At 46.7% G+C, this 23,938-nt stretch overlaps 1 protein-coding gene across 2 annotated transcripts in view; it reads right to left on the bottom strand.

The window, feature by feature from the left end:
- Nucleotides 1–18,253, bottom strand: part of LOC112570375 (delta-like protein 1) — a 69,537-nt gene extending 51,284 nt beyond the window's left edge. Inside the window, exons 1-2 of one of the 2 annotated variants that reach the window (XM_025248791.1) lie at nt 17,985–18,253; nt 6,420–6,535 (exon numbers count right to left, since the gene is read on the bottom strand). The gene's annotated coding sequence lies outside the window, so the exon portion shown is untranslated. Of the gene's footprint in view, nt 1–6,419; nt 6,536–10,891; nt 11,691–17,984 lie in introns of those variants that run through there. The other variant, XM_025248792.1, reaches the window with a different exon arrangement.
- Between the last annotated feature and the right edge of the window lie 5,685 nt (nt 18,254–23,938).

Raw genomic sequence — 23,938 nt, 5'->3', positions numbered from 1 at the left:
GGCATATTGCTAACTTAACAGCTGGAGTGCTATTTCTAGGTCTGTAAAATTTCACAGCACCAACCAATAATTTTTATATTTTGTGTATGTAACAGAACTGTGGCTGTTATTTTGACACTGGCGATGTCTTTACATACAATATTTTCTCGGTACAAGATGGTCGTCACACGAGTAGTGATCTTGCTGGATAAAGAGAGAAGGAAGAATGAAACGAAAAGGGTTAAGAGTGGAGAGAGGCCCCGCAATACTTATGTCGACATACCTGTCAAGGGAGTGCATTCCACTTTTCCCCACTAACAAGAAGTGTATGCAGTCCCCTTGCTCACCACTAACAAGGATCAAGAAGTTTATCATACCCTAATCTCCCGTGCGTCTGTGTGTGCGTGTATCGGGCACGTTTGTATTTTTTTATTATTTGAATACATGTAAAATAGAAAACACTCTTTTCTGTATAGTGTTCATTTTTCATCTATCCAGCTCTCCGAAGATGTACAAATCGTTCTCCCACCCACCTACCCCATTAGCTGATTGTCTGTTCATGAACATCTGTCTGTTAGTGTTTTTTCCTGTTTATGAACACCTGTCTGCTATTTATGTTTCTCTCTTGCCCATCCATCTTAACAAGTATGTATGACAGGTGGGAGGACTGACTGGGTGAGCGGCGTGCAGTCAGCTTCCCCTCATCACCGGACCTATCAGTCACACCCTGAGCCGCCAGCGACATCGCCTTCCGCCTTTAACCCCTGAAGCCCTCGATGTGATCAGATGCTGTGATCTGCATCACGAGGAAGTCGACACCAGGCGGCGCTAGTCGCCAGCACCTGGCCACAGGCTCCGAGGGCGAGTCGGTTCCGGCTGCTGCGTGAGAACGTGCGGCTCATCCCACCCCGACTCCCTCATCAAAGGATCAAAAGAAATCGTTGTTTTACCTGGAGCAATGGCATGCCCATCCGGCCGACGATGCACATCACGGGAATAGATTAAGTGATTGATTGACTGAGTGATTGATTGATTTCATGCTTAAATCGTTTGCAAGAAGCTCTGCGGTAATAAAGCATGGAGACGCTCAGACCAGAGGTTTAAAGTTTTAATGGCAACAACATGAGAGACACAAATGCTACAGGCACAACAAACCGCCTTTATCCCTCACCTGGGGCTGGAGGTCAAACAGCTCTGTGGCCAGGTGCAGCCGAGCAGACTAACAGAAAGGAAAACACGGGGTCGGGAGGTGGAGCAACAAGAGCAGGGGGGTGGAATGGCGTCATAAACAGACAACTGAGGAGCAGGTAGGTAGGGACACACAGATGGACAGGTAGCGAGGTAAATGAGAGAGCTAGGTAAATGCAGGCTCACAGGAAACACACTGGATAGGTATTATAATTATATAGTTTCATCCTAAACAGACCATTTGTGTCGAAGACAGTAATGTATATATGCGACACAAACACGATTTATAAAGGGCATCAACAGTAGACCACATTTATACTGTGTTAGCTATGGCACAGCGCCACCTAACAGGTCATACATAATTACATGTTTATTGATAGACTTCCGCAAAGCTTTTGATCTATTATCTCGACCAGAATGGTCTTCTTAGAAAAAGTAGTATTAGAGGTAGCTAGATGCTATGCAAAGTACTAAATTTAGTGAGAGCCGGGGTTGATGTGGCCAGGGTGTGACTATCTCTCTCTACTTTTAAGCAGGGGAGATAACAAGTCCTCTTCTTCTCTCGCTGCTAATAAATGAAACTGCTTCCAACATTATGGCAAACGGCAAGCATGGTGTCCAATTATTTCCACATTTAACAGACATCCGTTTGTTTGCTGACGACATAGCTCTCTGTCTGAAACTCCAAGAGGGTTGCAACATAAATTTAACCTTCTATCAAAAAGTAAGGGGAGCTCACTAATCCTATTGCTAGAGTCAAAGGTCAAATCATACAGAAACGTTGAATCTTCTCCGAGACTCAAAAGGTAACGACCCTGACATTGTCAGTCTTCAGGTCTGCGAGGCTCACAGAGTCCATCAAACCTTGTGGAGACATGCGTTATCAGCCCCTGGTCGCGAAAGAGTTAGCTCCCTGGCTGGCAGTTGGTGCTACAGGAAGCTTACTGTCTTCCTCACTCTGTCGATGACGAGCTGTTATCTCCCCCTACTCCCAAACCGTTCGGAAGTGTTCTTTGTTCTTTGTATCGTTTTATTTTCAGCTCCTGCCCGGAGGGATGCTGCCTGGGTCCGGCGCCAGTACAGGGGCTGGCATGGGTCACCGAGACTGCAGCTGCTGCCTGGCGATGAAAGGTTGACAGCCAGGTGTGTATGGGCCCCACCCGTTACAGTTGGCTCTTATCTCTTCTCGTAAACCAGCAATTTGAACTGCAATCTATTTCAATAATAATTGTATATATATATGCTGTAGTCTTGTGATTTCCGTTATGAGCAATTTTAAAGATTTAACAATAACAGTCTTCACTTGCGCAGTTGTAATGTTGGACCTTGGAGGCCATTCACACGATGAGTGAAGTAACGAAGATATCCATCTCTCTAAAGATGAAACAAGGGTTTATAAGTCGATGAGCCTCAGATTGGTTTATGCTCATTGCTGAGTACATTAAGTAATACAAGCAGGCCGGGTGGCAAGGGTCTAGCAAACATCAGCCAGAGCGCTCCCTTCCCCAAGTACCCTATTCACGATATAGTTGCCAAAAACAAGAATTTATGTTTGCAAGCCACCTGATTGCTCTCCCCTTCTCACGCACTCCCCACCCCCCACACACCCTTGACAATACGTAGCTTGCTTGCTTTCTCACGGCTACCTCGGGTGGCGCTCATTCTAAGTAAACCACTTTAGTAGTTGGAGATTGGAGATTAGGAAATGAGACTGTTGAGAGGGTTGAGTGTGCTCATTGCACGTTCTGAGACTGAGGTAGGGAAGAGGACGGTTGGCGAGGCGAGATATGGAAAAGAGAGAGAAACAAAAGAGAGAGGTGACAGAGGTGAAGCAGTGGAAACGGGTGGTGATGGAAAAATGGAGGGTGAGACAAGCGATAAGCCTCAGAGTTCGCGTGAAGATGTTTAGACGATCATGCGTGTGTGTGTGCATTCTAAAGTCACCTTGGTATGAACCCCGATTCCTCAACGATCAGTCTGATGTACGCCAGAGCCTGTCACGTGATATGCAGCAGAGTACGTCAACGTTGCTGCTACGTGATAATGGAGAGGCCAGGGTAGAATGGTCAGAGCTGCTCATTGTGCCAAGCTTGAGATCCTGTTCATTGAGTCCACCCTGACAATCCTGAAGGATGTGTAATGAAATGCGATTCTCTATCTGCATGAAGCAGTGCTTACACTTACCATTCTCCTCCCAAAGAAAGAGAGAAAATAAAACAAGAAAGGAAAGACAGCAAATGAGGTTTGAAGAGAACCACATGGACTAGCAAGAGTGATACAGAACTGAAGAAACACTCCTCGCACCCCGGGAGGACCTGCCTGCTGTGTCGTGACCGCTTGACTCTGTAATGAAACCGTATCTTACCATGCCAATAACCGAGACATATGTCATTCGCAGAGTATTGTGATAACAACCTCCAATCCTTGCTGTCGGTGTGATCTTCTCCTCCCAACATCAGCTTTTACCTGCAACACAACGTATCGTTTATTCTCGCCCACAGTACTTTGTTTTCAGGAGCGGCCACCCGGTGCAAACGAATGCCCCACCCGCCGGCTGATGCAGGGATCTTTCCAAAATTTCGGAGCAGGAATCTCGTCTTGAAGAAGAGGGTTCACGAGAACAGGTGACCCCATCCTCACACCTTGCCTTGTTCTCCCTGACTCATCCACCCACGTACCGAGTGCTGCGCCGTGCATCTCTCAGTGCACGCCCTCCTGTTCTCTTTCTCTCTTTTATTTTTCTTTTATTTTTGAGAAGAAGTAGATTACACTCGTTCATTCCCACTCGGGCGACAGCGTCCAGGATGACAAGTAATCGCGAAGTTTCGGCGAAGAACCAACCCCGGCAGCACTCGCGGTCAAAGAAAACAAACAGGTGGGAGAGGAGGAGGGGAAACGGGAGGTAGTGAGGGAGCAATGACAGGATGAGTAGTGCTCCACAGAGGATGATTTGTTGAGGAGGTACAGGATGTGTTGTAATTAATAATCAAAGCGGACAATCGTCAGACCAATGATAGTCACGGATAGTAACAGGAGCAGGTAGAGGTAGAGGCAGACTCAAGAAGAAGTAGACAACATCCCAACGGCAAATAGGTGTTAAGACTATTGACAATGACGATGATGATGACAAGGAGAGAGGAGGACTAAGGATCAGTCATCAGCCAGCCCTGTAAACAGAGGCTACACGTAGAGAAAGAACAGCGTGCCCGAGACGGAATCTGAACCCAGGACAGCCAACCCTTCACTGTATTGGTAACAGGCGCTAACCGTTGCGCCACCGGACATCCTAAATGATGAAAACAATGATGATGGCAATGAAGGCGATGACTATGATGATAATGATCAACGACGATCGATGATAACGATGTTGATGATCGCGTCGACAATGATGACGGAAACAACGCCGGCGATGATAATGGGTTGTTTGTCAAGCTTGTAAAGTATGTCCGAGTCCAGAGGTCGTCGCCGTTTCTGAGGTCAGGTTAGGTCAAAGGTGCGAGGTGAACTGTCTTGGAACGATAGAGAATCAGTCGGCAGTCGGCGCCAGGTTGGACCAACGACCAAACATTTCTCCTCAGATGTTGGTCTGTGGTACTGAGCTGTGAGCGCTCGCCACCAGGAATAAATTAAACAAGCTTTAGACTAAGGAAAGATAATACGTGGTTATATGTTAGAGAGAGGAGGGAGCTGTTGAGGTTTTGACTGCAGCCCAGCGAATGTGAGGCTGCGCGAGGTTGATGACTGACTCATCTGACTGGCTAGTCTGACGAGTTGACCCACTGCTCACTGAGGACAAAGAGCTGACATTCATGACCAGTGCGTTTCCATTGGCAACGAAGACAAGTTTTGCGTGTTACAGACTTTCACACTTTCACAAACAAGCTTGGAGTGAGTTGTCGAGACCTCAGTCCACTCTGACGACTGACTAAACCATCATTGACCTCAGAACCACGACCTCCGACAGCCACGTGAGTGCACACGTCCTCGGGGAGGCTGAGAGAAGACAACGCATGTCAGTGCCGACAGAGGGCGCTGGCAAGTAAGTGGCGGGGGGTTTGGAGTGGGGGGAGACAGATAAGAAGTTCATAAAGAATGGCAGTATTTTCACTCCGAGCTTTTTCTGGAGCCGAACCTCCTTCCCCTCAAGACTTGATCCCAAACTGGGGAGGATGGGGATGACTGACCAGGAGAGATGTCAAAACAAAATTCCTACCCGACAGATCCCAGAGCAGATAATCCACCACAATTAAACCACAACAACCCGCATGACCAACCGGAAAAAAAACTTTTTAAACACGATTTCCGAAGTCTTCCTTTCTCCTCTCTTCCTCACACATCATAAACAAATTTTCAATTAACTTTTTGTCTTAACTAGTGAAGAAAGAACAACTACCTTTGCTTTCGTTCCTACATTTCATCTCTCCATGTTTGGTCGAGGTCTGGCTATGAGAGAGAAAGAACAAGTATTCCATGTTCACTTAATTGCGGTGATTACAGAGGTTTATCTTATCTCATTCACTCATTTGTCTTCCTCTCAAAGAGTGGGATGAAGGGAAGGGAGGAAGAGATGCCGAGACGATGGATCGATCGCTAAGGTGAAGTGACGAAAGAATAAACGATGCCTGTGATGAAGGTGGTGTCTGACGACGCGCCAGTGCTCTCGAGAGCAGCCAAGCTCGACACAGCAACACAGGCTCCTGTGTGTTCTCCTCCACCCACCGTGGCACCTGTTGACGCAGCCGTCTGCTCGACGCCTCGTCTCCTGGTCGGAGGGACGCGAGTGGGAGGGACTCGGTGTGGGCGAGAGGGGGGGAGAGGATGAGAAGAAGGGCTTCCACAGTAAATCTTTGTCAAGCCAACTATTTGTGTTTCATGCTGATGATGCATGGCGGGAAGTTCTTCTCTCTCTCTCGCCAGCACTCGTCTGGGCTGCTGTATCGCTCGGAAGATAAGTTGAAACAAAACTGTGTTTTCCTCGCTAACTTCGTACAATACCCATCTTTGTCAACCCTAACGCGGAGATAAGAGAGCAGGAGTATACAGGAACCGAAATACCACCACAACAGCCAGGTTCTCACCGCGGGCGAGTTAAGCCCCTTTATGCGGTGCGAAGACCACGTGACTGTAACACTTCCGGTAGTGACACACATGAGAGGAGGATGGGGATGATAGGAGAATAATTTCCCCCCAGGTTATACCCAGCAATCGATCCCATCAATGAGTGAAGCGAGACAAATGTGCGAGCATCTTACCTCCTGACGGTCGACACTCGTGGCTGAGGAAGGGATTGGCTGGCGGGGACTACGGCGAGAGTAGCTTCCCCTGCTGCTACTCTAGTCTCTGCACCAGCAGCTGCCCCGTTCAAACCCTGTCACAGACGAGACAATATTGCATTACATTATCTGACTCAGACATCTCCAACAAACAAACAAAAAATCTGTCATCGTGCGATTCTCGCTACACAACTAAAATCTGGTCTTTCCCGATCAAACACACAAACCACGTGACTATGTCGCCGCTGGTCAGTCCTGGTCACAGACAAGAAAACGTTGTCAATATGGTATTAATCATGTCAGTGATAAACATCTTAAGTTTATTAAGTTATTCATTCATCATATTATTATTATTTATTATGTCAGTACACTTCCATGATCCACAGGGTCGTTGGACTGGCGTCAAGTTTGTCGCCAAGTATTGTGTCCACCCCCTCAATTTTTTTAAGAAGACGGATTTTCTCTGAACTTTTGTGGTGGACACGAGAAAGTGCAGGTTAAGGACACTAGTACATGTCAGGTGAGAAGGTAAACACCAACATGAGCACATCAATACCAACAAATGTTACAAGTAGATCAGTGACGTATCAGCATCTGACGACGACATTAAACACGTGAATGACAGCATTAGGCACTTGTGCAGCACGTGACCACACACGATGGCTAACTACGACGGATGTACTTAAACAGATATAAGATATAAGATATGCTCGTGCGTCACTACACGTAACGGTGAGACCAAACGTAACAGTGTCTGATCATTACACGAGTTCACCACGTGTCACCTGCACGGTAGGTGTTATTTACGGGTGACATCCAGACTTTGGTCACCACCAGGTTCGGCTCATGCTTCGAAGTTTGAAAGAATCTTTAATCCATTCTTCTCTTCTGCGACCGAAAAATCGCTGATAAGAACAGCGTTTAAAAGATTCCTAAATAAGAATTTTCCCAAAAGAAATGAGTTTTCAGGTTAAGTTAGCACATGGAGTCTTTGATTAGTTAATTAGAAATTACCAGTCACAGGTAAGAATCTCAGGCCGCTGGACACGGACCCGGAGTTATGACTGAGAGCGTTCACCTGGCTAACATACAGCAGGACATTACCAGAGCCACCCTACCCTCCTGACTCCGTGTCCGCTCACCCTTGTCTGTTGAAGCTACTCACCTTGCAGCCCATCTTGTCTACACGGTGCCAGACACGCTCCAGAAAACTCTAAGATGCACACACAGGTGTCCATGACAACCTGATGCAGCACAGAGAATCCGCCGAACACCAAAACCACAAGACACAGAAGGATGGAAGGAGTAAGAGCATCGAGTGACTGACTACAGACAGGTACCGTGATGCGTTACGTCCAGAAGACAAAGCCCTCGCCAACATCTGCCTGGGTCACGTGGTGGCCGTGAAATTGCGAGACAACGGTCGGTCGTTCAGTGACCGACATGCCTCGCCACGGGGAGGCTACACGCGAGGAAGCGGAGGGATGGGGTAGGAGGAGGTGCATTGTATGTTAATGTGTGAACCTCCCACGCTGGTATTTGAATGTTTGGAGTATTGTTTTTGGTGGTGACACATTTTAATATATTGTAGGAAGGCAAATTGAATTCGAGATTCGAATGTCGTTCACGGACTCGTTAGAAAACAGAAAGACAGAGGTCAGGAGGTGGGTATGCCGGCAAATCAACAAAGCATTATAACAGGTACATGCTTCCAGTCTCCACAGGTGATTTAGACAGGTAAATAAAAAAAAAGAAAAGTGTCTATTCATCATCTCTCCACGAAGTCACGGAACTTGTTAGCATGAAAGATAAAGACGAGGAGCAGCACCGGAGCCTGTTGCTAAAAGAAACCTGCTCGGCCCTGGACAGACTGACCATAGACTAGGAAGACAGACTCGGGGCCTCACACCTGCCCACGTGCTGGCATCAGCCGATAAGTGGGTGGTGATGGAAGATGATGCGAGTGAACAGAACTCCTTCAGAAAGCCGAGTTGTGTAAGTGATGAGCATTTCCACAGCAGCGTCGGCGGTAGCGACAAGGGGGGTAATTGCATGTTCGTATAAAGCTCGGCGTGTGGAGTTATCTGTTACTAACAATTCATTCTGCTTTTGGTAGAGATGATGACGGCTGAGAGATCAATAATTTGTTTGATGACGATAATGATAATGATGATGGTGGTGGTGGTGGTGGTGGTGGTGGTGGCAAGGGACAAGTTTACAAAGTTTGTAACTCAGGGTGATGACGTGTCAGCTCGTAGCCACATTTCTAAGCTGCTTGACTCGGTCCCATCACTGGAGCAGCCACCTGTACAACTTCACCTGCTGCGGCCACAGGAACAAAAAGCCAGGAGGTTGGGCCGAACCTTCACAAACACCGGCGATACGATCTACAGGTGCTGACAACTTCCAACAAAAACTATCTTACCGCCACAATTATCTTGGAACTAAATCCCATCATCAAATTATCGACTAAACCCCAATCCTGTCCTCCATCCTCACCCTATCCCCCGCACACTGCCCTCAGTCCAGCCGGGTTCTTCCCAAGCAGCTAAAAGAGTTTAGCTTTGTGTTTGCCGCCAGCTTTCCCAAGGGAAACAAAGCAAAAAACACTGTTTCTCCGCTGACGAGAAAACGTACAAAAAGCGTTACAGGTAAATAAAACTGTAAATATAACCGGGGGTGGAGGCCAAGCCTGCTAGCGTGGGAAAGGGGAAACTGGGTTCGGACGTGTCTACTCCATCATATTCACAAAAAGAGCAAATTAATGGTCGGCCTCACTGCGTCTCGCTTGGCGCACGGCTGTGTCTCGCGCTCGGCCATTCTGACGATCTCCTCGTCGCTACACCTCGCGCCGACAGAGGGCCGACAGGGCCCGCCTATCATACCGGAGTAGAGAGCCGACAGGGCCCCTGTTCTGATTTCAGTTCACTTGATTTCCTATACAAGGGAAGAGAATAGCGAAGCGGTTAGAGCATTGATGTTCAAACCGAAAGGCAGCAGGTTCGATACCCGAGTAGCGCTGCAAACTTTCCCCAGTCGACCCTGCTGTCGGGAATGGGTACCTGACTCCATGTAAGAGGGTTGGGGAAGGACAGGAGATGAACACCGCCCTCACTAACAGCTGGCCTCGAGAAAAAAAAAAACTCTCACATCAACCCCCAAACGACCTGAAAAGGTTAGGGAACGACCTTCACCTTATTTCCCAGGGAGGAAGAAATAGCGGGATAAGGAACAAAATAGAATCCACCAGATGACGAAAATAGACAAACCGTCAGCAACACCTGCAAAGACAGCAGCGATGTGTAGACGGTTGCAACTATTCACAACTGATTGAAAGCGTGTCTAATGTCGACTGGCCACGACTGACTGGATGTGGAGTCTGACTGGGAGGCCTTCACGGGTCTGTGGAAACAAGATATCACCGCTACCTGCTGCTGACACATGTAACTGTTGGTGACACAGCTCGTGCGAAGCGTTTTGACATTAACGGGAGGAAGGCGTGTAGACCCGCCATCACCTCGCGCGGGGCTCGTCCCCCGGGCACCGTCTGTAATCTCTCGCCTCCATCTCCCTTGTCGCAGGCAGTTGTTATCTGCATGACACACCGCAGCTCCAGCGGACGACCGCCACAATAAAACAAGGAGCGATCATCCTCAGTCAGATCCCCCCTCTGATAGCCCCTCCAATCCCCATAATCTCTCGTCGATTTGATGGCGTGCAGTGTGATTGCTCAGATAGACAAAGTCAAGGAAAAGTGGGAGGAAAGTCAAGTACCCGATGAACAAACAATTCTCAGAGCTTTTGTTTTTCTGATGATAAACATCACAGACACACACACACTCTTTCCCTCCTGCAGATAACGACTATAAAAGTGGGATAAAAAGATGCAATGTCTACCGTTCCACATCACTGGATTCACTTAGGTTACAGAAAAAAAATGAATGTCTGAATGGGGTCAGCATCTCGTGCGGGTTGAGTTATGGCTAATCAAGAGGTGTGCGGGAGGAGAATGTTGAAGCAGCACATCATTTGCACCGACTGGTTCCACCTGTCTGCAGGTGAGTCTGTGCTCTCACCTCGCCATCCGGAGTTCAGGTGAACCACCTCTTCTATCGCACCACGGGGCAAGGGTCTGCTAAAGGTTCCAGGTAAATCGAGCGAACGCACCTGCAGACAGGTATGGGTGGGACAAATACTGACACGTGTTTGTGTCTGGACACTCAGATGATATATTAAATTGAGCCAAAAGTTTTTTTTTAAACTTCCCAGCATCGTTTGTTCTACTACGTAGACAACTGGCATTACCCATGTCAACCATGTTTATTATTGTCGCAAGTCGTTAGTTCATCCATCGCTAAACATTAACACTTATCCCCAAACCGAGACAAGAAGCACTTCAAAAAAAAAAAAAAAAGGATGAATCATAATAACTGCCAGGAATCTGCTGGTACCTGTGAGCGGCGCGGGTTGCTGCTGATGCTGCTGCACGCTGGCTGCAACAAGGAGGAAGAGGAGGAGGCCCTGGGGGTGGTACTCCATGCAACACGTAATCCAACGGGGTGCACGTGCCCTGCACACAACACAAGGCGTCACACGGGGGCAGGGGGCGGGGCAGGGGTGGATACCCCCCTTCGTCCTGCAAACACTCTCTCCACAGATCAGGACACTTCCACCAGAATCCGGTTGCTTCTAAAAGCTGAGCGGGACGAAGAAGTGAACAGAAAAGCACAGGAAGTCCTTCTGTTTCTTCTTCTGTTTCTTCTTTCGTTGGCTGAGAGTGGCATCCACTTGTTTACAACCAGAAACACGCTGGCATCCCCCTACCCCCCTGTCTGTGTATCATTCAAACATCGTCATATACTATAGTGTTGAGGCGATGAAATCACAGTAGCTGTTCCCTCTTGTTCTTCCTCTCTTTCTTTCCCTCTCTCTCTCTCTGCCCGGTGTAGGGTTGGCGCGGAAGTTGCGAACATGCTCTCGACGCACTGTGGGTCTGTTGTGGTGGGGCCAGCCTCTCTACCTGAGCTCGCCGCCGCCGCTCGCCGCCGCAACCGCCGACAACAGACAAGATGTGACGCAAACCCCCCTCCTCCCGACTTCTCCTCGCCGCCTCTTGGGAGAGCTCGGTGCGCGAGAGCCGTGCACAGCTCTGTCATGTGACGAGAGGAAGAGCAAACAACTGGTCTTCTTTCCCACGGTACGGGGGACGCAAGGCCAGGATTACCTGTAGCCTCCCCCTCCCCAGCCCTGCGCTCCCCCTCCCCCTCCCTGCCGCCATTAGCTTCCCGTCATTCTGAGAGTGGAGGGGCTGGTGGGAGGAGTAAGCAGCTGTCTTCTCGCCAAGGTGCATGATGGTGGTGGTGGTAGGGAATATAAACTGCGGCTACAGGCTGACAGCGACATCATCAGCGCCCGGTAGTGGAGTGGTTAAATCGCTGGCTTGTCACCGCTGCAGTGAAAGGCTGTGGGTTCAGATCTCGTGTCAGGACACTCTCTGTATGACACCTGTTTGCAGTTGGGGTTTTGTCCGGTCACTCCAGGTTTCTCTCCCCTATAGTGCGAAATGACCTCAGGGTGGAAGTACTTTCCTACTTAACCAACCAACCGATCCAACAACTGGACAGCGACAACAAGTAAATATTCAAAAAAGCTTTGGCAAGGGGGCGGATTGTCTCCCTCCTCCTTGATAGCTTCAGAAATTTGAGAGGATGCGTGTGTATATATATGTGTGTGTGTGTACGTGGTGTATGGGGGTAGGTGTATGTGGTATATGTGTGTGGTGAGGACTGCAGTGAGGCAGTGTATGTGATGGAACATGTCAGTGTATGTCAGTTGAACACAGGTACCTTTGAGGTGAGGATTCCTTGCTCATAAATTGTTAACCTTTTTGAAGACGTTGGTGATGAGGTGCGCAGTGCGAAAATTATTAATAAAAGAGCAAAGAGAAAACAGAGATAATTCTGCAATTTCCTGTAAACATCAGATAATGAAAAAGTTTTCTGCTACATTATTGAAAAAATGTATGACACAGTTGAAAAAACTGTGAAACTCTCATGTTGACATCAGTAGAAGGCCTCAAGCTGTGTACAAGTACAAACAGCTAACGTCTCTATCAACCCCACCACAACAGCTGTGTCCACATCACATCACAGACTGTGGCCACTGTGGACACACACAGTGCTGGATACTTGATGGAGTGATTGAAAGGATATACCACTGCCACACTTTCTATCCGACCCTCCAAAAAAAAAAAAGAGAAAAGTCAATAAATCTGCCGACAATTCAAAATGCTTACTACTCTCACAAGTATTCAGATATGTACAGATTTCTTCCTTCTTTCTTGTTTGTTTGTTTAATTGATTGTTCGTTTCTTTGTTTTGTTCATTCTTTCATTTTTTTGTCACTCTCTCTGTTTTTATTTTTTCTTTCTTGATTATTTTGAACAGGTTAATTTTAATATATTTTAAAGACCGTTACAAATCAGTTTCCCACACTTTCCAATTTGGAGTCTTCAAAAAAAGGTGTTTCCATAATAATTATATTTATATACATATTCTTGCTTTGGAAAAAGTGTTCCATGGGAGAAAATGTAGAAACGAACATGGTCTCTGTGACAGGTAATGAGGATCACATGAGGAGGACATTAAAGATGACAGTGATGGTGACTACAATGATCCTAACAGTGTCCCTGTCCTCTGCCAGCGATGTCACTACTCGCCTTTCTGACCTTCTTCGTCCTTTCCGGATGTTGTTGTAGTCGCTGCGGTGTAGTAGTGTCCGTGGTGTGCAATAAAAACAATTTATTCCCTCGCCGCACAGTCATTTACACGTGGGCTGTGAAAGTTTGAAAGGAGCGGATACTGTAAGCTCCAGTTCCCTGCGGTTCCGAACCAATGATCAGGACACTGCGGGAGGCAACTGCGTGACGAGGTGCGTGCGCCTAGGGGCCTGCGATCATTTAACGCCCTTTAAGTGATTACGGCCCCTGTCATGGCGGCCTGCGATACATCATTGTGATCACCTCACCCAGCGAGCTGCCTGGAGAGCTCTCGTGTTGTGTAGTGCTCGCTGATGATGAACAAACCTCGGGAGAAGGACCCTCGCTTCCGTCCGTGGACGTCCGTTGGTCCCAGCAGCCGTTACTTTTTGTGACTTTTCCTTTTTTATGTTTGTAATAAGATGTTGTGTGGAAGTCCCTGTTTTGGGAACCTTGTTTGTACTGAATTTTACCTGCTGAAGGTGTGATGGGATGCTGGTCCACACAACACCACCTCAGCATTTTAAACACGTCTTTTGCGGATTTCAATATTAAGTTGAAGGGATTCTCTTGTAATACTGGTGGAGAATAATGCAGAGAGTCTTCCTTTGTTTGTTTGTTTGCTTGCTTGCTTGTTTGTTTGTTTGTTTGTTTGTTGGTTTGTTTGCTTGCTTGCTTGTTTGTTTGTTTGCTTGCTTGTTTGTTTGTTTTAACAGTTGTCGACAATCGAAAGAAAGAACGAGGCAAACACAATCGTTCAATCTTTAAAGAAAAAGTCTGGTTTAAACGAATTTCACAAAATCCAACTCAAATTGTAGAAAGGCAATTTAAGAAGTTCTGTCCTAAATTCTCGCTATACCAGCTCGTCAACCCACGTTCTAACAAAAACACAAAAATGCAGCAACAAACACTAATGACTTATCAGTTGGACTTCTATTCAATTTTGTCTGTCTGTCTGCTTCATGACCCCCGGTGTCCTCCCAGCTTACTTTCGAAATCACGGCGCAGTTGGCCTCACAGCCCGGAGCTGGTATCTGAAGGTTGGCCTGTTTATCTACAGTTCATCCTCACTGTAGGCCAGTCTAGGGCCATTCTCTTCCCAAGCTGAAATGTTTGTGTGTAGGAGCATCGAGCCGGTGGTGGAGGACCACAGCGCGGAAATGCAGTCAGTATGTGTACCTCCGGGGTAGGTTCACAAGTGTCAGAGTCCTATCTCTCCAATCAGGAAATAACTGTTCGTATTAACTGCATTAGTGCCTCTGCCGTGTTTCATGATGTCTGTGATCCCGAGGTCAGGCCGCCTTTCTCTGTATTCGTGATCGCTGTGATCACGTGATCAGGTCTCAGGTATTGCCAAAACCGAAAATCAACGTTCCTCGATGGACAATTTGCAGAATATGTGGCTATGCTTGGAAATTTTGTACCTGATAAAAGGGCTGATAACCGAGATCCATGGCTCGTCAACGGATTTAAAAACCATTGTCATATGATCCGTTGATCTTTACACAGTAATAACTCTAGTGCGCCTTTAACACGAGCCGCTGTTGCTGACTGCAATATGGGATCATAACAACTTGTCTGCCGACTCACAGAAATGGAAGTGAGTAGAAGAGATCCGTTGCAGGACTGTTGTATGTGTAGCAGCACGCGAATCCTCCCTCCCACGGAGAGAACGAATATTTGTTTTAAAGGGTGGCGCGACCAAACTGAGCGCGTTGAGGTGTAGGAACAATGGCGAGGGTACCAACGCCTGCTCCCTCCATCAGACTACAGCCACAACAAACCGTCTGGTGATCGGAGCTCGGTGTTGGTAGCAGATCGCCAAAAGCCGATACCCCGTGAAGACTCGGTGTGCCGGTGTCATGTCACACAGTCTGACACTTTAATGTCATAAACGTCCACCACATCGTCACAACCATCGAGAAGACAGTCAGTCGATGCCCTGTCCTCAAGAGTCCGCCAATGTAATATGAACAGTTTGATCAGTGAAACTGGGACAGACTGGGGTGTACTGTAGCATGTACCCTGAAGTGTCACGTCACTGCGCATGCCCACAAGCACACTGGCAGACGAGAGCACGTGTACGAGGAACAACAACAACGACAACAAATATTTCGCGTTGTCAGGTAGGAGTGGATTCCCACGATAGAGAAGTCTCGGCGCCGAGGGTTGCACGATCAGCCAAGAAATACAAGACAGGATCAAACCCTTTCCCAGTCCTTTGTCGTCTCATCGTCTGTTCCCACCCTTTTGGGGCACCCCTGTGTCACGTGGTGTCATGTCACTCAGTTTTTCGCCCTTCTAGTTTCCTCTATCGCTTGATGTCACACAAGACCTGCGAGTTCGCTAGTTCCGGTCGCATGGCAAAAGGTTCACAAGCAGTTCACAAGAGTTTTTTTGTGTGACGTCACTTAAAATGTGAGAAAATCCGCAGAAGGAAAGAGGAATGACTCACAAATGGGTAAACAGGTGAAGGAGGAAGAAAATAGCCATGTGTACATATCCCGAATAAAAATAGAAACATCTTAGTCTTCGTCAACCAGTCAAGGGGAGATTAAACTGATTACAACGACTATCCACGTGATCTCACGTTCTCACGCGCATATACCGAGAAAAAGGTAACAGAAATGGACAGGACACTGACGTCAGAAATGGACAGGACACTGACGTCAGAAAGGGACAGGGCACTGACGTCAGAAAGGGACAGGACACTGACGTCAGAAATGGAAAGGACACTGACGTCAAAAATGGACAGGACACTGACGTCAGAAAGGGACAGGGCAATGACGTCAGAAAGGGACAGGGCAATGACGTCAAAAAGAGACAGAAATCTCTCACCAAATAAAAAATAAAATACTTGACTCCATGAAGCTAATAGAGATTCTGACATTTGTATCAGAAATTTGTCTCCAGAAGGTGACAGTGACAGGTGACAGTAACAGGTGACAGTAACAGGTGACAGTGACAAGTGACAGTGACAAGTGACAGTAACAGGTGACAGTGACAAGTGACAGTGACAAGTGACAGTAACAGGTGACAGTAACAGGTGACAGTAACAGGTGACAGTGACAAGTGACAGTAACAGGTGACAGTAACAGGTGATAACTGCGCGGCAAACCTCGCTCAAAATTCAAAATAAAGAAATTAAAATACGGACACTGGTAGACAGCCCGACAATTCATTTGTGGTCAGTATGTTCAGTGTGATTCATTGTCTGCCGCCATTTCATCAGATTTCTGACGTTCAGTTTGTGTGTGGGGGGTTAGGAGTGACGATAACTTTCTTAAACAAGAATGCAGCTAGCGAATTATTTCAGCAGTGTTTACTGCTCGCCTAATATAAAACAAACAAACAAAAATCTTGTTTCGACGAAATCCAGGCAGCTGCAACGTCAGGGGCAACGGAAGCTCGTGGGAAAGGGTTGGAGTTGAAAGAGGAGAAATTGTCTCCCTTTCTGTGCAAAAAAAAAAAAGAATCGCTGAATGCTTCTGCGTTGGGCCTCGAGCTGGTTGTCCACGTTCTCAACACTGGTGCCATTGTTCTTGTCGGGCAAAGGGGCGAACATTCCAGCAGCTTTCCTATGTCTATGCACACACATGCGCTCGGCGTCCAGCCCTGGACATGGCTAAAGTCAGTATTTACCGAGGGGGACATTCTGGACCCCGAGCAGGCGCTGAAAATTTGATTTTCCGATTCAAATATGTGGAGGGCGCTGTGTTGCAAGCGAGTCCGCGGAAAAGCCCGGCTTATGCTCAACATGATTAATACACAAGTCATCTCTACATCAAGCGCTCACCTTCTCAATGCATCCCTTCATCAACTCCTCCATCCCTTCACCGACTGATCCTACGTTTATGAACGCTTTTACCAATTCATTTATCTATTCAAAAGCTCACACAATCAGCCATTCCCTGTTGTTTTCCATACAGTGCTTAGTGTTGATCACTAAGACAATGGGAAGGGGTTCAAATCTTGCCTGCACCACACGAAATTTCTCTCTGTTTACAGGGCTGCGGTGATTTCTCGATGCCAAGAGCACCATACAGATATTATTTTACCAATCAGGTGCTTTGATGCTCCATGTAAGACTTTTAAAATGCTGTTTTCATCGGGTGGGTAAGGTGGGGTCAGCGTGTAAAGGCGTGCAGACTTGCCGACAGGACGACAGTGGGCCTGACAAACAACAACAGTCGTGGTGCTGACCCCACACCCTGGGTGACCCTCATGTCGGCAAGTTTGTTGGTCCCTCCCACGCCCCTCCTGGGTCTCCAGGCCGCCAGACCACATTGTGGAGGTATTGTATTTCATTGTGGTTATTATAGGTTTGTAACCATGACAGGTCTAGTAAGTATTTACCAAAAAGTGAGCTCAGCACTCAATCACTCTCTCTCTCTCTCACGCCGTAAAAGATTTATGGGTATTAATTGTAACAATATGTTTTATCTTGAGTTTATATGTATCTATTCACGTGTATGTCTCTGTGCGTGTGAAGGGTGGGCGTGGATGTGAATGTAAAAAACAAAAAATGAAAACAGCTGTTGTATGTAAAAACAAAATCACAGATGGAAAGCTGTTATAGAGGAAGGAACGACGGAGCAAGACAAGTCTGGTGTGAAAGGCTGTAAACATCCGTGGAACAGATGCCTACAGAATACTCGTTTTGATGTTTAGAAAGAAAGAAACACCCTCCAGCAAACAACAGGAAAGATGAGACAAACAAAGAGAGACAGAGCGAGACTGAGTGGGCGCATTGACAAACGTGCAAACAAACAAACAACCGCACTCACCGACTCACCCTGACGATGTTAGAATGAAAAGCACTGACCGCAGCAGTCACTGGTGGAGCAGAAGGAGTCGGTGTGGTCGTGTGTTTGTTTATCCGACAGTCTAAGACCACATACTCAATACACAGGTATGATAGTCGCCCACGCACGCAGGCACACACACACACACAGATGTCTGTACACGCGATGTACATGTAGTCTCTACAACTAACAGCAGACAGGACGAGAAGAGACTTAGCTGACCACTGTATATACCACAAGACCTAGTATACACTTGATACTTCCACTGACACCAAATGCTTGCTAACGTCTGCTTACATCTCTTAAACCTTTTCCTCCGTCGCTCATTCTTTAACCCCTGACCCCTCCGCTTTACATGGCGATTAAACTCGCTCCCTCCCTGTCAAGGTTCGATGGTGCGATGGGAGTTGGGTAATAAATTATGTTCACACAGAGATCTAGTAAGGCCATTCATTCCCTCCTTCCATCGATGCTTCCCCCCCCCCCTCCGGTCATTACCGCAGCGATTTGAATTCCCCATTTCTATATTTAGTATCCTACGTCATCTGATCACTTTTCTCACGGTCCTGGCGGCGCTGCGGGTGACAAAGATCCCGCTATCCCAGGAATGTAGTTCACAGGACCGTCTGCAAGCCCTGGGCAGAAATGAGCTAACCTGTGAATTTATCGCCCGTCGAATTATTTTCTACACGTCAAAGCTCGGTGTCAGCGAAACTAAACTGTCTTTCGTGGTCAGCGACAACAACGAGCGAGGGCGGCGACCACAGGTAAATGACTCGTGACGTCAGCAAAGGTGTTGCCGCAATGTGCAACGTTGCACATCTGGAGTTGTAAAACAAACAAAACTTGTAAACATGACTGAGGAGGTTTTGTAAAACAAACAAAAACTGTAAACATGACTGAGGAGACGATGACAACAAGAAGAGATGAGGTAAGCAGTATTGTGGGAGACAGTTCTGTGAGTCACGGTGTCGGGTTCGAGGCCTGACGAGGGAGAGAAAGCGGACTGAGGTCTGACAAAGCCGCAGGAACCGGAGATGGGTGGGTTCGCCGTTTTATGGTCAGAGTAGGTATCTGTTGTCAGAGTTTGTTTACAGATAAACTTGTTTTGTTGGTGTGGTTGTTGTTCTGCGGGTGGTGAAGGAGGTGATGATAGTCATGTTTCATTCAGCTGGCGGTAACAGATATACTGGAGCTGCCGAATATTTTTAGAAGTGATGCAAGGAATCACTCAGAGCGAAGTCACAGTCATGGTGTGGTTGTGTGTGTTGGGGGAAGGTAGGGAGGGTCGTACAGCAGCGCACACACACTAGCATACACATGCAACAACATGCATGGTGTGTACATTCACCAATATTTGTATTCACCACACGTTGGAATGCAAAGTCAGTTCATGCTTACCTAGGGCTTCAACATGCACGTGCACAGGACCAAGTCAAAGTCAACCCTCATGTCCCCCTTACACACGTGACTTTCCTGAATAACGGAAAGTGTTCACATCTCACCTGCTCTTCATTTAAACATTACAGACTTTTGGTGTGAAGTAGTTATGTTCATTTCTTCTTACTGCTCCTTGTTTGTACATTTAGACACATTATTATTACATTAAAATAAATAACTGCATTCTGGAGTTTATATTTATTGCCATTTTCCTTCGTTCGTTCTTGTCATTTCTTACAGAGTAATAGAGAGGTCCGCGAGTTCTTGGCTGGTTGTTGTTGTTGACTACAGCACCAGCAGAATTGTCCATTCACCTGCCTGACAAGCTGACGACGATTCAGGAAGACAACATGCACAACATGCACCTTCAGTTCTTCCTAGTCATTGAGCCGCCACATGCATGATGCACAAATGAAAGACAGCGATGCTCTCATCGGTCCTGCAACTTCTGAACCTTCATTCATGGCCGAGGGGAACCGTCTTCTCTCGCCACCAGTCCGTGGAGCCGGTCTCTGATGGCGTCCTCCACTTCACAACAAGGTAACTCGAGCTGTGGGCAGCCATCCACATCCAAAATAAACTGAGAACAAAATCAAATACATCCTGTGGCACTGTGGTCAACATCCACAGTCATGAAACTGTTTCCTGGAGCTGTCCAGATAGAGCCGCGCATGTGCGAGCTAGACTTCCTGGAACCCGCGGCCTATCAGTCGGAATTCTTGTCAACAGATCTCTTGGAACAGGCCTGTGCGCTTGGCTTCCATTTCCCAGAGTGCAACTGTGGCTTGTTTATGAGAGTTCTTGTGAAATCACGGTGTGGAACACAGGGTAGAGGGTTTCATTGAGCCCTGGTAGACTGGCTGCTTTATCATCCCCAGGGTACAGTTTCTGGGCCTCGCTTGCCGCCGTCTGATTAGATAGCCTGACAGCTAGCCCCGGTCTGGCCTCCTCGGGCCACTTGCCAGCCTCAGACATGAAGACTGGCTTTGCCAGACAGACAGAAGGTGAAGAAAATGGTGAAGAAAATATATTCTAAACCAAACGGTAACTTACGAGAATTCCAGGATTTAAAACAAATTGTCAAAGGACCCGCCTACTCTGTCAAGCAATGGCGTTGATGGATCCAAAAATACTTGTAAAACATTTGCGACAGATGCTATTAAAGCATCCGCCTGAAATACTCACAGATATTCGCCACAAATACTCACAGACATTCGGCACAAATACTCAGACACTCGCTACAAATATTTACAAACCTTTTGCTACAAGTATTCCTACAAGAACTCAAAAGCCTTCTGTGCCTAAGGTTGAGGGGGAAGGGGAGAGAGGGACGAGCGTGTGGGACTGAGTTACAAACAGCAACAGGATTTGCCAAAGAAACCATTAAATAAATTATTTGTTTGTTTATTTTTTTTTGTGTGTTGGATCAATTCTGGTATGCCACAGAGAACGAAATAATGGCATCAAATGGTATATGCCTCAAACGGCAGGGAACCCAACGCCAGTCTGTTGACCACGTGACATACATGGCAGCAAACAGAGGTCGACATGGATGGTGTAGGTAGAGAGAAGTCATTTTGTCTAATTATTCCACTGGACTGGGTTTATGCTGCTACAGTCTGCCGGGTACCTAACGGTCCGCGGGCGTCTGGACTCCCCCGTGTGCAAAAATGTGGTGTACTTGTTTCATAATTCCTTTTTCATTTAACCTAAAGGTATTTTGATTGAAATTTAATTTATCAAATGCAAATTAGCTTTCGAAACCGGCAGTGTGTGACATTCTAACAGACAAAAGTAACAAATAAGTCGAGGACGGGTGTGATGAAGTCGGCGGCGGCTGCTTTCAAAGGAAAAATTCTCCGAATTGTCACCTCACAGCCAGAGTTTGAAAAGCTCGTGATCGAATTCACTTTTCACATAAAATTCCTGAAGTGAACAGCATTATGTACGCATTTTTCATCTCATTTTCTCTAGTTTTTTTGTGTAGTCAGTCGGCGTGGGAAGTTTGGTATGTTATCGGCTCGCCGCATAGTTTGCATTGCCCGCCAGAAAAAATACTTTGCTGAGCCCAAGTATTTATAACACAATCATTAGAAAACAAAACTTCACCGTCGCTTAATGTCAAATCAATTCACCTTTCACTGTGGGTGTGGCCGTGTGGGGGCGATGAAGTCTAGCAGGTCATGTCCTCCACTTCAGAACAGACGTCTGGCAATTCGAATCTCACCTGAGCAGTTGTGAGCCTCATTTTCACGGGATCAACAGCTTTTCCACTCGGCGAACTTTGTAACACTGAACCAGTGAACCACTTATCATTTCCACTGCAACTAAACCTTTCATCTTTACCTGCTCATTCCCTCCAGGTCTCCACCAGGTATCGATATTTTCCTTACTCACCACTTCGATAATGTCATGTCATGTCATGCCCTTTAACCTGTCCACGACTTTGAGGCTGTTACCCCACCCCTACCCCCATCACCCACCACCATACACATCCTTCCTTCTTCCTGCCCTCCATATGAAGCAGCAGACGAGGGAGGAGATGGAGGCGAGTGATGTCTGCCAGGTAATTAGCCGGGAGGATGAGTTTCTGTGCTCGGCACGTTCTGCGCTCGGACTGGGGCGAGCTGGCGATAAGGCCAACGTTTTATATTATCACTCCTCCTTTTATGACCCGCTGTTTTTACACCTCCAATGTCTAAAAACAGCCCAGAATTTTCATTATGAACCTGCATGCATCTCCTTCAGATAGAGAGAGAGAGAACTGGGAGATAGAGAGAGAACTGAGAAAGTGGGTGAAGAAGGGGACAAGAAAGGAAGACGGGAGATAATAAAGAGGAAGAGAGATGATAGAGAGAAAGGGTATTTTTTGTTTGTTTGGGTTTAACCCTGACGTCAGAGACTTAGTTCATTCCCAGACGACTTTTTGCGAGTTTGAAAAAGCAACTCAGCGGCTTGTGGAGGAGAAGAAGCAGATGATTGTGTGCTGAGTGGAGAAGACTGGACTGTGTGAACACAGGTAGGGACACACACACACACAGACAATCAATAATAACTCAACGTAGACAGCAATGACCTGATTGTTGGCCAGTACACTTTGATGGGGAGAAGATTTACTGACCATCTGCCAAATGAATTCGGTTTGGAACTTTTAATTTTTTTAACTTCAGTGGCAGCTTCTAAATAAAGTTCAAGTCCGTTGGGCTGTATTCTATTTTCTGGGGAAAAAATCGCTACTTGAACACGACAACCAGAGCGATGTTTCTTTATCTGACTAGAAGACATGCGAAGATTTGCTGAACTGAGCCACACTCACTGTTACAAACACTACTTACATGTCACACAACTCTCCAGTAAAGGAAAGTATTTTTCTTCTGCTTTCTTAGTGGCAGGTGAGAATGCCGATGTCTGAAGGCTGATATCTTGAAAATTAAGAGTAAATATGTTCTCATATTCTGGCAATTATTATTTTTATTATTATTTTTAAACGAATTCAACGAGATCTTAAAGAACAAATGTTTCACTCGTGTTGTCTTTTATTCGTTCTTGTTACCGATGATGCTTTCTAGATGCAAGCGGGAGATGTAAAGCTGTCGTCACCTACATATCTACTGGACAGGTGCCGAGGACATGGCTGTTCCTCCTTGCTGGCACCAAAGAATAATTTAATGGCCTTAGATAAAAAAGAAGAAAGACGTTAGTGCTATTTTTAACTACAGTAGCAGTACAGGTAGACGAACAGTGGTGACAGAACTGAAGTCTGATGACAAAGGTGTGGCAATGATCTGGTCCACAGCCTGCTGTCATTACACACACCTGTCAGAGAGTTGAGCTGAGAAAACATTTTCTTTAAACCTTTCACTTCATTTTACGAACACGAGAAAAACCGTCGGTGATGAGGCCTCCTGACTATGAATTATCTTCAATCCACTGCCTTGACCAGTCACGTGGTCAGTGGGGCTGTGATGACTTGCTATGTCACAATATGTCACAAACATCACAATGTGACAGTCATACTACACACCTGTACTTCACTCCCTGTGTGCAAACTTTCATCGTTCACCTTCACACGACTTTCCCAATTCACTTCTCACCTGCTTCCTAATGTGCACATGATAAAGATGCTCGTGTTTTTTTGTGGAATGGCTCCACAGCTCTCTCTCTCCCTCTCTCTCTCTGTAATTTCATACTTCAAACCACTCAATGGAGTTTTTATCTGCCAACTTGGCAAGGCGCTCATCTCAGGAACAGGCCAGGCCGTTATAGGTGTTGTATGTTTTGCAGATTTTTATAGCTAACTCGGGATTTCCAAACTAAAAAAGATGGTCTGCTGATCTGGACGGGTAATTTAAGCAATTTCCAAAAGAAAAAAAAAATGGAGTAGAAGGTTCATTCACAGGGTTCACGTATTTCGAGCTTATCACTCAAAATTCTTCAACCTCGACAAGCGTTCATAACAAGCTGTTTGTGAGAATCCTCTCTCTCTGTGAGAGATT

Source organism: Pomacea canaliculata, linkage group LG8 (assembly GCF_003073045.1).
Source record: "Pomacea canaliculata isolate SZHN2017 linkage group LG8, ASM307304v1, whole genome shotgun sequence".
Lineage (NCBI taxonomy): Eukaryota > Metazoa > Mollusca > Gastropoda > Architaenioglossa > Ampullariidae > Pomacea > Pomacea canaliculata.
Note: the sequence above shows the minus strand (reverse complement) of the source record. Positions and strands in the feature narration are given on the sequence as shown.